General features: G+C 39.1%; 1 non-coding gene across 1 annotated transcript; it reads left to right on the top strand.

Moving 5' to 3' along the window:
* Window positions 1-9,984: 9,984 nt before the first annotated feature.
* LOC126875639 (U6atac minor spliceosomal RNA) lies at window positions 9,985-10,091 on the top strand. The gene has a single exon (XR_007693603.1). It is a non-coding gene; the product is annotated as a U6atac minor spliceosomal RNA (small nuclear RNA).
* Window positions 10,092-15,833: the final 5,742 nt, after the last annotated feature.

The following is a 15,833-nucleotide window of genomic DNA, read 5'->3' on the forward strand; positions in this document are numbered from 1 at the left end:
GTTATTGTCTCCTATTCCGATCTTTCTACTTCTTTGAAGTATGTTTGATATTTTCTGTAACCATGTGGTTTCGTCATATGGGCTTAGATTGTTTTTGTTAATTGGAAAAAGTTGTCTTTGCTAGATGTTAGTTTTAACAATTTTGGTATTTCTTCTGATTTTTCCCAGTGTTTGAATCGTTTTAATAAAACGTCAGTTTGTGTTATCGCGTGTATTCTGGATAGGGCGTCAGCGGCTGTGTTTTCCTTTCCATTTACGTAATCCATGTCATATTCGTACTCCTCTAATTTTAGTCTTCATCGAATCAATCGGCTAGAGGGATCCTTGCAGTTGTGTAGCCATTTAAGAGCTTGATGGTCTGTTTGAATTTTGAATTTGCGGCCTAGTAAATATTGTCTAAGTCTTTTAACTGCCCAAACGATAGCTAATAATTCCTTTTCTGTCGTAGTATAATTTCATTCAGGGGGGTTTAATGTTCTTGAAAGGAAGCAACAAGGGTCTCCTTCTTGTGAAAGAATGGCTCCTAAACCTTCGTTACTGGCATCCGTTGTTAACGTAAATGTTTTCGTATAGTAGGGATATTTTAATACTGGAGCTTGGCATAGTTTTCCTTTTAATGTTGTTGAGATATGTATAATTTTCTGTGCTGGAGTGGGTTGAATGCGTAGTAGAGATACTTGTATGCGGGTATCAGTGTGTAGAGGTATGTGTGTGCGCGGTGTCTCGGAAACAGATGAATGTAAACTATGCAGTCGGTTAACAGTCGGGTATAGAAGAAAGTGAATATCTTTGGAATCGTTTATCAAATAAATATATGTCGGAAATGAAAGAACGCCGGACCCTTTGGAATTTTAGATAATCCCGCAACATTGTAACCTAGAGTCTACTATAGCTGTAATTGAACAATTGTAGTTATTCAATCCGATTGTAATTGTTCGAGAGTTGTGATAATGAGCTTGGGCTCGAGGCGACAGTCAGTCGTCGAACGTAGCCGCGGTCACGGGATGAACGCTTTGTCTAACAAAGGCATGGAATAATTCTATAGCTCTCCTTAAAAAGGAAATAGTTGTAACACTCGACAGTAAACATTCCAACGGACTCTGTCCCGTAGCTCGCCACACGCAGACCCTATTCTTCGAGTAAGATGATTGCCAGATGTCGATGCGTCTCCGCAGTACATGTTCAGCTAGCTCGAGGGCCCGTTATAAATCTTAAGATTTAGTCAACTAAAGTCCTTCAAACAAACAAACAGTCTTTGTCCCAACTACGGGAAAATAGGGGAGACCTATTTTTCAACGAGTGGCGTCTCCCACTAGCAACTTTCCCTCGAGGGCGGCTAGCATCTTTTTCTAACCACCGATATGGAGATTGACCAATTAGCAGCAACGCCAATTTCCCTTACTTTCTGAACGAAAGCTTTTCTCGACGAATCCGATGATCTCGTGTCCTTAGACACACCCCATTATAGTTTTCCTCTGTGGCATCATCGGAATGGGAAAGGCATTCTCGCTCGCGATCTCATCGATGAAAGGAGTAACCCTTTACGACCAGTGAATATTACGCGTCCGACTTAGATTTTGTGAGTACGTTCATCTATCATCCCGTCGACCGCGGATTCGTTATTGAACCTAGGATCATTGTCATTAGTTTCTCGAGTGCCTAACTACCACGGTTACTTGTCCGGCTCTATAATAATCGTATTTGCACTAGTCAATGTATTCTCTATTGCATAACGACAACGTGTAACCCAAACGAAGATTCGTTTCACGCCCCTAACCCTAATTCTAATGTCCGCTCCGACATATATAACTATTCTAATATTAATTGCAAGTGTAAATTTAGTGTTCCTGTAACATTATTTCGGCTATCAAGATCCACAATTCTCAACATGGTAGTAAAAATCGTGGTTGCCAAGATTCAAGATTATGGAACCACGTGACACCGGAAGTGAATATATAAAAGTCGATTTTTACAAAATTGGAAATAAGTTCTGAAGAGATAAAGAGGCTATTGGCAGAACAAATAAAAGGAACCTGGATAATAGAGAGAAGTATTTTTGAAAAAGGAGAAAAAGGGATGAAAGTAAAAAACGAGTCAAAATGCCAAGGGACGATGAAATTAAACTTCAAATATTCGATGGTCGTGATTACAAAATGTGGAAGAAAAGAGTATTAATGTATTTAAGGTGTTAAAAATGTCTAGAACCGGCTTCATGAGAGAAAATGGACACGGATGCGCACGATAATTGGGATGAAAAGTATCATTGGTCGATGAACTACATCTATGGTAGTATAACGTATGAACAATTAGAATTTGTTGGTGATCGAGACATTGCTTTAAAAATAATGAAAAAATTTAATAAAATGTATATGAAGGAATCAACAGCATTGCAAATTTGTATAAGAAGTAGACTGGACATGATGAGGCTGAAAGACTTTGAAAAATCAAATTCATTTTTCACGGAATTTGAAAAAACGATAAATGAATTAAAGAGTGCTGGTGCAAACGTAAGTGAACGTGAAAAACTCGACTACATGCTGAAAACACTACCAGAATCATTAAGCTATATTGGTGACTTAAACGACTCACTGAAAGAAAGTGATCGAACGTGTGAACTTTTAAAAAATAAAATTAGAATGTGGGAAACGCGTAGCGAGAGTGAAAGTTTTTTTTTTATTTATTTGTTTACATTCATAATTTGTTCACTTTGGACATTTGGTAGAATCTTTTAGCTGTTAGATTATCATGTGGGTGGCTACCCCCAGCGGGATAGCATCTTGGTGTTTGTTAGGTTGTGTACTTTGTGAGGTCTGCTGGGTGTTTCTTTTTCAGTCTTCTATCCATGTTTGAGGTGCTGATCGTTTCCTCAGCTAGCCGGTTTGGGTGTGTTCCTATTCTTTATATTTTTCTGCGTGTTTTCTAATTTCCTCTTTGACCGTTGCTATTCTCCGGTCCTTCCGTATATCCTCGTTTCTAACGTACCATGGGGCGTTTACTATTGTTCTAAGAATTTTAGCTCGTACGGTCCCTGTTTTTTTATATGGTTCATTGCTGCTGTTCCTCATAGTGGTATTCCGTATATCCAGATTGGATTTATGATCGTTTTGTATATTTTTAATTTATTTTCTATTCAATTTGGATTTTCGACTTGTTAGCCAGTGCATTTGTCTCCTTGTTGTCTCTATTTTGTCCATTGTCGATTTAGCATGCTGTTTCCATGTGAGTTGTGTTTCTAGGTGGAGTCCTAAGTATTTAACTTGCCTGGTTTGCGGTATGTGCGTGTCGTTCAGTAGGATGTTTGGTGGTATCTGTTTTCGCAGTGTGAATGTAATGTGGTTGCATTTATCGGGGTTTGCTTTTATTTGTTTATGTTGAGGTTATTCGATGTATAAACAGAGAAAACACGTGGATAAATTGTAAGGCAGAAAATATATTTAAATAGAAATGTAATAAGTAAGAATACAATTTGAGCTGGTCCAGATCCGCACGCTAGCTGTGTTACCCAATAACTGAAAACCGCGAAGCCAACGTCGCCTGTCTACTGTTTATGGCCTGACTACGTCGCAGTCTTCTGTCTACGCGCTGTCAACGGCTTCACTGTCTGAGATAACTAAAAAGACCAGATATAGAGTTTTCTTAGAAGCGGTAACCACTTCAACAGTTTATCTTGCAGCCACTTTTCTATTTTTGTGATACGTTCTTGTAGTAATTTGACTGCTGTTTCTGGGTTAGTGTGCCTGACTAGTATAACTGTGTCGTCCGCGAATGTCAGTATTTTGCTATTGGTAGTTGTTGGTATGTTGGCCGTGTATAGTGTGTATAGTATTGGTCTTAGGATGCTTCCTTGCGGAACTCCTGCCTTGATGTGTTTGACTTCGAAGTATGTGTCCTTGATTTTTATTACGAGGGTTCTGCTGCTTAAGTAAGATTTTATTAATTGGTATATTTGCTCCGGGAATTGTTTCCTGATTGTTTGTAGTAGGCTTTTGTAGTTAATTTTGTCAAATGCTTTCTCTATGTCCATACAGAGGGCTGTGCGGTATTGTTTGTTTTCTAGTGCTAGTATTATTTCGTTGACTAGCCTGTGCATTTCCTCTATAGTGGAGTGTTTGTTTCTGAATCCGAATTGGTGATCTAGTATTAATTTTTCCTTCTCTATTATTGGTTTTATGCGTTGCTGTATTATTTTCTCTAGTATTTTAGAGAACACAGGAAGTAGCGATATTGGTCTGTATGATGTATTTTGATGTGGGTCTTTGCCTGGTTTAGGTAACATTATGATCTGTGCCAGTTTCCATAGTTTGGGAAAGTATTGAATTCTTAGTTTATAATTATGATTTGTCTTATCGCCTTTGGCGGAAGGTTTTTCAAGATTTTTCCATCGATTAGGTCGATTCCTGGCGCTTTATTATTTTTTGTTTTCTCGATTATGTTTCTAATTTCTTGTGCTGTTCTTTTAGGTATGGTGTACTGTTCGTCAGTTGAGGTACTAGTAGTTTGCACATCCTCGTCCGTATGGCATTTAGGGTTGCTGTTGTTGATATTATGTGGTGTAAATGTGTTGTACAGGTGGTTGGAAAATTCTTCAGCTTGCTGTTCGTTGCTTCTTGCCCATGTGTTGTCTGCTTTTCTGATTGCTGGGACTAGTTTCATTGGTTTCTTTATTTTTTTCGTGGCTTTTCATAGGGAGTAGTTGGAGTTCTCATGTGCAGAGAGTGACTCTATGAATTTTGTGAATTCGTTATTCTTGTGCTCTTTTATTTTGTTTTTTTATTTCCTTTGCAAGTTTGTTTAGATATTTTTTGTTTTCTCGTGTTCTATGTTTTTACCATTTTGCTTTCGCTTTTCTTTTTTCTCTAATTTCTTCGAGGATGTCTGGCGGAATTATTTTTGCTTGTCTGTTGGTTGATTCAGGTATAGTGGTTGTCCATGCTGCTTCTTGGATAGTTTCTGTCAATGCTGTTACTGCTTGTTCGATGTGTTCGGGTGTTTTCAATGGGATGCTGCAGTTGAGGTCGTTGTTTCTAATGTATCTTTCCAGGGTTCTACCTCGAGTTGTGGTAATTCTTGATCCCCATAGCGTGTGCTTTGCATTGTAATCTCCCGCTGCGATATACTTGTCGCCTAAGTGTCGAAAGTACTCTTCCCACATTTATGTTGTCATTTTGTGTCGCGGTAGTATGTATACTGGTGACAACTGTAAATGGTTGCTGCTAGTTTGTACAGTAACGGTGGTTGCTTGTGTATATTCCTTACTAGCTTGGCTGCGTAAGTGATGTTCAATGTCGTTTCTTATTATTACTGCGGTCCCTCCGTGTGCTTTTCCTGAGGGATGCTTGGTATCATATATTGTGTAGTACGGTATTTTTATGTAACTTTTTGTAGCGAAGTGTGTTTCCGATACGAGTAGTATGTCGATATTATTGTTATACAGGAATGTTTTAGTTTCTAGGGCCCTTTGTTGTAGTCCGTTAGAGTCCCAGGCTGCTATTTTGATCATGTACATTTTTATTGTTTACTTAGCAAGTTTGTGAGTAGTTGTAACATGACTGTTGTTTGTTGTACTTGTTGCCTTAGTATTGTGTTTAGCTCACTTACCATTTTTCTTAATATCTCCGTACCTTTAATGGATTGTTTGAGCATTTCTTTGATTTCTGTATCGTCTTCGGTGTTGTTGCTTTGAATCTGATTGTTTGTGGGCGTTGCTTGTCTAATGTTTTGGGCTACTTCCGCGTAGCTTCGGTTTCCTTGGGGATCTATGTTTCTGTTTATAGCTTTTGGTTCATTTTGTGCTTTCAATGTTGCTTCATTATCCGTTATACCTTGTTGTGGTTGATAGTTACTGATTGATCTATTGAGAAGTGGTGGAAACAGTTAACGTTGTAATTGTTTCCTGATTTCACATCCTTTATAGCTGGCTGGGTGGTTTCCATTACAGTTGTAGCATTTTACTTCATTTCTTTTCCCTATGTATGAACAGTGTATTGTTAAGTGATTTTTTGCACATTTAACACATGCCGGGCTTCTGTTACAATAATTTTTAGTGTGACCGTATTGTTGACACCGCATGCATTGTAGTACATCTTTTTTGGGGCGTGCTGGTTCCACTGTTACTATCGTATTTAGTATTCTTTTGATTTCGTAGATTTCCTTGTTGTTGGTTCTAGGTTCCAGTTCTATTAAGAATAATGGTAATGGTTGCTTGGTATCGTATCTTGTCATATTGTTTATTGCTCTTGTTTGGTGGCCAATTTTTGCTAATTCGTCACTTAATTTTTTTGTTAGTTTTTGGATGTAATCCTCTTATGACTACTTTGTAGCTCCTTTCCGTTTAGAGCTGGTACGTGTGGTATATAGCGTATTTTTCTTTTAGTTCTTTTACCACTTTCCTATAATTTGCTGGGGTGTTTGATTGAATTTTTACTTGTTCTAATTTTGTTTGTTTTATTGTGTAGTTTTCCTTCCCAACTATATTGTTTAGTTGATCAATAAGCGGGTCTATTAACTGGGCCTCGACAAATATTGGTGGTAGTTTTGTAGTGTATGTTGATTGAGTTGTGTTTTTGGTTGTTGAATCGTCGTCTATTTCTTTCGTTAGTGAGCTGTAGGAGTTTTTTAATGGTAATTCTTGAAACCATCGCTGCTTTTCTGTATCTAGATTTCCAGTTATTTTTTGTTTATTGTTTTAACTTGCCACCTTCCAGCTATCATCCTGTTGGGTTAATTCGTTATTGGTATCATTCTCTTCGTTGTTTGGTATTGTTTCCATATCAACTTCGTTTGTAGCTGAGCATTCCTGTTCTTCGTTTAATGGTTGGCTTGGTTTTGATATGTTTGTTGTTTCATTTATGTAGTATTGTTCGTCTTTGTTAATTACTTTTATCGGTGATGGCTTAAGTGCTTGAGAAAACTAAAAAGACCAGATGTATGGTTTTCTTAGAAGTGGAGACCACTTCAACAAATTCAATACTTTCCTAAACTATGGAAACTGCCACAGAGCATAATGTTACCCAAACCAATCTCATTACTTCCTGTGTTCTCTAAGATACTAGAGAAAGTAATTTACGACCGCATAAAACCTATAATAGAGAAGAATCAATTAATACCGGATCACCAGTTCGGATTCAAAAACAAACACTCCACAATAGAACAAACGCACAGACTCGTCAATGAAATGTTACAGGCGCTGGAAACAAAACAATATTGCACGGCACTCTTTATGGACATCGAAAAAGCATTCGATAAAATAAACCACAATAGCCTACTTCAGTCAATCAGAAAACAGTTCCCGGAGCAGATATACCAATCAGTCAAATCATACCTAAGCAGGAGAACCTTCATAGTAAAAATCAAAGGCACATACTCTGAAGTTAAAGGAATCAAGGCAGGAGTTCCGCAAGGAAGCGTCCTAGGACCAATTTTATACACATTATACACGGCCAACATACCAACAACTAACAATAGCAAAATACTGACATTCGCGGATGACACAGCTGTACTAGTCAGGCGCACTAACCTTGCAGCAGCAGTTACATTACTACAAGAACATATCACAAAAATAGAAAAGTGGCTTCAAGCAAAACAAATTAAAGCAAACCCTGATAAATTCAAATACATTACACACTGCGAAAACAGAAACCACCAAACATTATACTAAACGGCACACACAGATGGCACGGAGACAAATGTACTGGCTAACAAGTCGAAAATTCAAACTAAGTATAGAAAATAAATTAAAAATATACAAAATGATCATAAAAACAATCTCGACGTACGGAATACTACTATGGAGGACAGCAGCAATAAGCCATATAAATGAAATAGAGACCGTACAAGCTAAAATTCTTAGAACAATAGTAAACTCCCCATGGTACGTTAGAAACGAGGATATACGGAAGGATCCGGGAATACCAACGGTCAAAGAGGAAATTAGAAGACACGCAGGAAAATATAAAGAAAGAATAGGAACACATCCAAACCGGCCAGCCGTTGAAACGATCAACACGTCAAACATAGACAAAAGACTGAAAAGGAAACACCCAGCAGACCTCACAAAGGACACAACCTGACAAACACGAAGATGGTATCCCACTGGGGGTATCCACCCGCATGATAATCAAACAGCCAAAAAATTCTACCAAGTGTACAAATCGGACAAATAGTGAATGTGAACAACTGAAAAAAAAAGAAAAAAACTGAAGCCATCGACAGCGTGTAGACAAAAGTCTGCGACGAAGACAGACCACAAACAGTAGACCGGCGATGTTGGCTTCGGGGTTTTTCAGTTATTGGGTAACACAGCTAGCCTACGGATCTGGACCAGCTCAAATTGTATTCTTACTTATAATTCCATTTAAATATATTTTCTACCTGTCAATTTATCCACGAGTTTACACATCGAATAACCTCAGCAATTGGACCACACCAAATGAAGTTACTTAAAATTCTCAGCGAGAATTGATTGTAAATAGTCTACCAAATGAAACAAAAATTTCGTGGTCTTAGACACACCCACACCTAGCTTTCCACTTCCACAACATCCTCACTAAAACTTACAGATTTTCTATCTTTAAAACAGTCAACATCTCTTTACCGAGTTTCTACCCTTAAACCAATCGCCTACTTAATTTATATAAAGTTACTAGAGTAAGGTGTAATTTATACGTATCTATTCAGTGTATATCTTAATTGTGATTATTAAGTGTATAATAAAGTGTAATAAAAAGTTCTAGATGGTTGGAAAAGTCGGCCGGCGTCACTCACCCAATTTAACGTTGGATTTCTTCAACGGAACCGTCGGTCAACGACGAAGGTCGTACGCAACTACGTTTGAAGCACTCTTAAACCCGAATCAAATGGAGGACATTTATATCGTCTATCTGGGAAAATCGCATAGTGGTACCAGTTGCGATATACACACCCGTCGACGGTATTAATACACATACAACTTGTAACAAACATGTGAAAATTTCACTAACGGATATATAGGGCTATGTTGGCCAATAAAAACCTCTTTTATCCGTGTATCTTAAGGCTCGATGCAGATGAGCCATATATTATCGTAGGACATCGTTCCGGCGCCTTTGGAAGAGCAGAGAAAGAAATAAAGCTCTCCTGTTTCGCAAAAGAAGGATACATACATATGTATTTTCTTGTTCTTCCAACTCATTGCCGTTGTGGTCATTTGTTGAAAATTCAATCGTATGCATCGGACCTAAATCTTGAGGTTAAAATCATCTGTTTCAAATTATCAATTAGACCTATTTATAACTTATGCTAATCCCATGTGTTATAAAATCTCTGCCAGTGCGATGGAAAACGCAAGGCTAGGCATCTTGTAAATAAGTGCATTAGAAGAGGCAGGAATTCTTTTAGAACGGCCATCTGTTACTACAAGAATTATAATAGTAGCAAAAATATGTTATTAAGAGCTTCATAATAAATTTAATAATAATGATTTAATTAAGGAAATTATTTACCTTTACCCCTTGTATCTTGAGAGGGCTATGAAAAATGTACATCTCCTTCAAGAGACCAATTAGAATACTTCCTATGATATACAATGCCACATTAAGAATCAAATACTTTCCAATCACCTAAAAGCTCGGCGGGACAGCCAGCGACGCTCGTTAAGGCCCAGAACTGAAGACGATGCGTGGTGAGTTCGAATACTCGGCATATAATGGAGGCGCAGGAATAGCACAGGATGAGAAAGTTTCTTTTAAAAGAAACATACTACAGGCAAGCGGCCAGCCCCGCCCTTGCATGTGGCGTGGATGGATGTACTTTCTGGGAGTACATGGTTAAACGTGCTTGGTGTCAAGCACACACTACCACCACACTAGCACCTCGCAACACCTACCATCGTGTCCCGCCCGTGGAGGTTTTAGCCGGTAAGAATCCGGCACTACCTTCTGCCCACCTACACTTAGGGTAGTAAGGTGTCTATGAAGATTTCCTCCACGTAAAAAAAAAAAAAATTTTTTATAGTATGAAAGGAGAAACGTTTAACACTCCCGTATACAAGGGTGGAACACACATATAAATGGCAAGGCACTGTCGCCTTTCGCCAACACTTACCAGATCTTTTTGGAAGGATCGCGGAGGGATTCCGCTATGCTAATAATTTTATGCTAAAAATAATTATTGGCATATAATAATTTTTGGTGCTAATAATTTTTCCTTTTGAGCATTGGATTTCGAACAATATATTAGACGCGAATCTAGATGTTTGATCCATTGACATCATGTAATCAAAAACGAAATAGATAAAAAAATTTTATATACAACACAGTATTACTCAGTGAATTTATACTATCAATTACCAAATTCCAGACTTGAACAATATAATCATAGGCAAAACTTGGATCCATACCAGTGGTTAGAAGGTGGCGCCTACTGACATTCTGAATCAACTTCAGTAAACGTATTTCTTTGAATGATGAAATTAAAAATGTTACACGAGTAGCGATAATATCATAAACTGTTTATAATTTAATTAGACATAATGTTAATTATATGCTTGTAAAAAGTTTCTATTTGTAAATTAGTCCGTTAATTATTTTGTTTTACTTTATTTATATGATCATATATTGCTTTATATTCTTTTATTTCATTTTATGTTTCTTTATCTCCTTTATTTATTTTATTTCACCAGCATAATTTTCTTTAATCTGTTCTATCTTTTCTAATAATCTGCGAGTACTGTTATTTTAAAGCCATTGGTTTGGATTCATTATAACTAATATTTTATTGATCTGCGGCATTTCAGTCAATATCACACCATTATGTTATTATTATTATTATTATCATATTATTATATGGTTATTATTATATTACAACTGTTTTGTGAATAAACGCTAAAAAAGGTTCACATTATGCAGTTGTTTATTGAAATCATTACAAAGTCTCGTAGTGTCTAAACACACAACGCAACACTGAAAACTCGTTTGTCGGAAAGTAGCAGCATTGCTGTCAATGATATTAGCATAGTCGTCTGTGCTATGTGCATCAACACAAGCGTCGGACGCGTGTATCAGCTGGTGTTGCTATGTGAGTGGTGCAGACAGACGATCAATGTCAGCTATACAATTTGAATTTAAAGCTCAGACTGCGGATTTCAGACGCAGCTGCGTAAGGCGCGGCTGTACGGCTAAGGAAATTCCATCTTTAGACGATTGTCTGACGTGTACATACATAAGTTTAAGACGGATTCAATATTTGAAAATTTTTGAAAATCAGTTGGAAGTAAAATTTTCAGAATTAACAGACATGTGTTTATAATTTCCAACATCAGAAAGTATTGATTCTTTATTGCGAACGAAATGTCATTTAGATATGTTAAACCTTACACATTAAAACTGCAAAGGAGCAATTCGATTACAAAAATAGTTTCCGAATTCCATTTTCATGAAAACGAGCAATTCACGTAAATTATATGATATGCCACTGAAAAAAATTCCTAACATTAAAGTCAAAAAATGATCGATTTGATGTGCAATGACCCTTATTGGAAAACAGGAGCATGTTTCTTCAATGTTTCAGTTATGCAAATGGGTGTGAGCCATACCACCATTTGATACTTATACTGTCTTTTCTATCGTTACTTAGTATTCTATCTGGCACTTCGAGACTGAAAAAACTGAGGTTTTACATTTTCTTCCTGTGATTCTTGTTTTCCTTTATTCGATTTAATGTAGTCAGCTTTTCGTAACAGCCTATACCTACAATTGTAACTAAGCGTACAGGTAATAATACATAGATAATAGCAATAGATAATGAAAAATAAATAATAAATAAATAGGTAATAATGTATTAATTAATTAAATGCTTCAGATAGAACGTTTTAATTTTATAAAAGGAGCGAAATAGGACATTTTTATCAAGAAATGACTTGAAATCATATTATTGAGATATGTAAAATTTTATGTGCTAGACTAGGTTAGCTGCTTGGTAGCGATACATGTATGTGAATATCAGTGTGTGCAATCGTGTGTGAGCGCGGCGTCTCGAAAACAAAGAAATGTAAACTGTTGAGTTAACAGTCTGGTATGGAAGAAAGTGCTGAGACGCGTGCAAGTGTGTATCGATGAATATCACTGAAATCGTTTATCAAATATAAATTCTAACTGTAAATTTAGTGTTCCTGTACCATAATTTCGGCTATTAAGATCCAAAAGTCTGAAGATGTATTTAATTAGTATTTTTAAATATACGTAAACGCAAACATAGTAAGGAGAAAACAAAGAATAGAATTGAAAGATAGAAAAATTTGTTATGACAATAGTGGTTTCAACATATGTACGTGGTATGCAATAAAATGTCCTATCGATTTTTAAAGGTAGGACCATTTAATTTACAACACTTTGTATTAGAACATTATAAATTGGTAAAAACATCTAAAAAAACAATTAGAGTAAATAAATCATGCTGTTTCTAGATCCCTACAAGCTGCATAGGATTTTCTGACTTTGTTTAAAAGGTTAAAAGTATGAGGAGCTTGAAATATTTCGACTAGTGGAAAAAATAAAAATTATTCCCAAAATTCTTACGAGGGAAGTTATTTGAAAAAAAAGTTAACTCTCCTTGGCAATAAAAAAAACCTACTAAATTATAAAAGATGTTTTGAAAAAATTAAGTGATTAAAAAGTATTAATTTTCGAGTGTTCTGTTTACGAAAAATCATTACAAATGATGGACTTTCGGTTTGGTTCGGGGCGAGGGTAACACGCGAATGGTGAGCTCTGTGGAAAAAGTGAAGTGTGAAGGGAAAAAGGAGAAGGAAACACAAAGTGACACGAAGAAGTTAAAATAAAGGGTGAGCAGACGAGGAGAAAGTGAAAGAAAAGCGAAAAGAAGACAGTAACGAGAGAGAGATACAAATAAGAAAAACTAGAAGAGAAGAGGTTAGGAAGTCGGAAACCCGGCAAAAGAAGTAAGATGGGGAAACGACAGATGGCGATAAACAGTGGAAAACCATGGAACACGGGTAAAGCGGATGATAAGGCTGATTTCAAAACTACATTGGATAAATACAGCTTGTGAGAAAAAGAGACACCAACCAGGGAGAAAGGGGGGAGTTAATGATGGAAAAAATGGAGAAAATGGAAAGAGGATTCGAGACAATGATAAAGGAAATAAAAGGTATATTCGAAAAGATGAAGAGGGAAATGCGGAAAGAGAAAGAAGGGAGAGAGAGAGAGAGAGAGAGAGAAAGAAGAGTGGGAAAGGGAAAAGAAAGAACTATTGGGCAGAGTCAGAAGAATCGAGGAGGAGAAGGACAGGGCAGAGAGAGAGAGAGAGAGAGAAAAGAAGAAGGAACATAGTAATCGAAGGAGTAGACTGGAACGAAGGAAGCAATGCAGAGACAGTAAAGGAGTTCATAAGAGAAAAAATGAAAGTAGGGGCAAAAATAGAAAGAACACGTATGATAAGGGTGTTATTATTTATTTATTTAAATTTTCCAATTTGTCCAGTAGGACATTTGGTAAAATATCATAGCGGTATACTAATATAACATGTATGTGGCTACACCCAGCGGGGTACCATCATCGTGTTTGTTAGGTTATGTCCTTGGTTAGGTTATGTCCTTGGTTGTTAGGTCTGTTAGGTGTTTCCTTTTTAATCTTCTTCTTATGCTTGATGTGTCGATCGTTTTCGCTGCCAGCCGGTTTGGGTGCGTTGCTATTCTTTCTCTGTACCTTCTTGCACTTCTGTTAATCTCCTCCTTGACCGTTGGTATTCCCAGATCTTTCCGAATGTCCTCGTTTCTAACGTACCATGGCGCATTTACTATTGCTCTGAGTATTTTAGATTGCATCGCCTCTATTTTGGTTATATGTCTCATTGCTGCTGTTCCCCATAGTGCTATTCCGTACGTCCAGATTGGTTTTATGACCATTTTATATATTTGTCGGAGACGAGAGGACGCCGGGGCCCCTCTGGAACTTCAGGACGATGGAGAACTCCAACGCGGAACCGCTATCTCCCGCGAGCCCTCCCCCGGAGGGCGCCTCGAGCTCGGACTCGGAGTGTGACTCGAGCTCGGATTCGGATTCAGACTCGACATCAGAAGTGGGATCCGAACACACGTTATCGGCGCGGGATCGTAAGAGCATCGTGCGCGCAGTAAGGCGGTCGCTAGGGAAGAAGAAGAAGAAGAAGAAGAAGAAAGGACACCGGGCAACCTGGGTATCGTTATCGCTCTTCAACCCCGAAGCCGCGGACGCAGATTCAGCCGCCTGGTACACAGCCGTCGGCCTGCTCATGAGGGACCACCCCCTGAAAAACAGCGCACTGTATTCTGCCCTAAACCGTGCCCTAGAGGGTCCGGCAGCATATTGGCTTACGCAAATATTGAACGGCGACGAGCTCACTTTGCCAGATTTTAAGGAACAATTCGCCGCACACTTCGGTGGCCAAGAAGTAGCAGCCGCGTCGCTAATCAAGGTAGCCGAGGAACTACCGCGGGACGGCGAAACACCAGGGGCGTACGGAAATCGTATCATCACCCTCCTGGGGTCGAAGTGCCGAAATTCAACCAGGGAAGAGGTACTCGCCGCCACCGCCCTCCATCTGCTGGCCTTGCGCGACGAACGTTTTAAACGACTAGCGCTCACGAGTGACATCACGTCGGTGAAACAATTCCAAAGAGAAATGAAGCCCTTCCTATACGCGGAGTGGCCAACGCCCCCGCCGTGGAGGTCATCAGCGAGCTCCGGAAACAAACGAGGCAGGTCACCCGCCCCCCGGACCAGGTGCGGCCACTGCGGTATTTACGGACATCCGACATCCGAATGCTGCAAGAGGGCGAAGTGGGAACCGAAGAAGGACCCCCGACGCCCGGAGGAAAGCCGACTGGCTGCACCACCAAAAGCGTTGTGCTTTCACTGCCACAAGCCGGGACACATCGCGTCTCGCTGTCCATCGCGGCGAGAAGGAAAACATCGCCCCGAGGGTGAGCGCCGAGTTGATGCCTGCGTGGTGGAAGCCCCGACGGATAGACTAAGCCAGCAGGGTGAGTCGTTTCCATTCTACTTCGATTCTGGAGCCGAATGTTCGTTAATTAAAGAGTCCGCAGCCTCGAAATTTTCCGGCAGAAGAACGACTCACGTAGTAGTACTGCGAGAAATAAGAAATACGTGCACGGAAAGTACGTCTCAGATTCTGTCCACCGTGTGTATCAACGGTTTTACATTGGACATAACTTTTCACGTTCTTGCGGACAGCAACTTAAAGTACGATATCATGATTGGTCGTGAAATTTTAAGCCAGGGTTTTGACGTAAACATTACACGAGACAGCGTTGATATTTACAGGAGCAAGGTGATTAACGTTTGTAGTAAAGTCTCGGAGGTCGCGGTCGATATTAACGAGGTCGACACCGACGTGATCGGTAACGATAAGGCTCGATTGATTTCCATCCTCGGGAGTTTCAAAGAATCATTCATTACGGGCTTCCCGCGTACTCGCGTAAGTACGGGTCAGCTAGAGATACGGCTAATCGATCCCAACGTCACCGTGCAACGAAGCCCCTACCGACATAGCGAGCAAGAGCGCAGGATAGTACGCGAAGGGATAGACGAATTAATTAGAGCCAAAATAGTAAGGCCTAGCAATTCGCCGTTCGCGAGCCTCATGGTACTCGTGAAGAAGAAGGACGGCACGGATAGATTGTGTGTAGACTTCCGAGAGCTGAACAAAAACACGGTCGCGGATCGGTATCCCTTACCCCTTATCGCGGACCAAATCGCGAGACTACAAAACGCGAGATACTTTATCACCCTGGACATGGCCAGCGGGTTTCACCAAATTCCCAGTCACCCCGACTCGAC

Source organism: Bombus huntii, chromosome 18 (genome assembly GCF_024542735.1).
Source record: "Bombus huntii isolate Logan2020A chromosome 18, iyBomHunt1.1, whole genome shotgun sequence".
Taxonomy (NCBI): Eukaryota; Metazoa; Arthropoda; class Insecta; order Hymenoptera; family Apidae; genus Bombus; species Bombus huntii.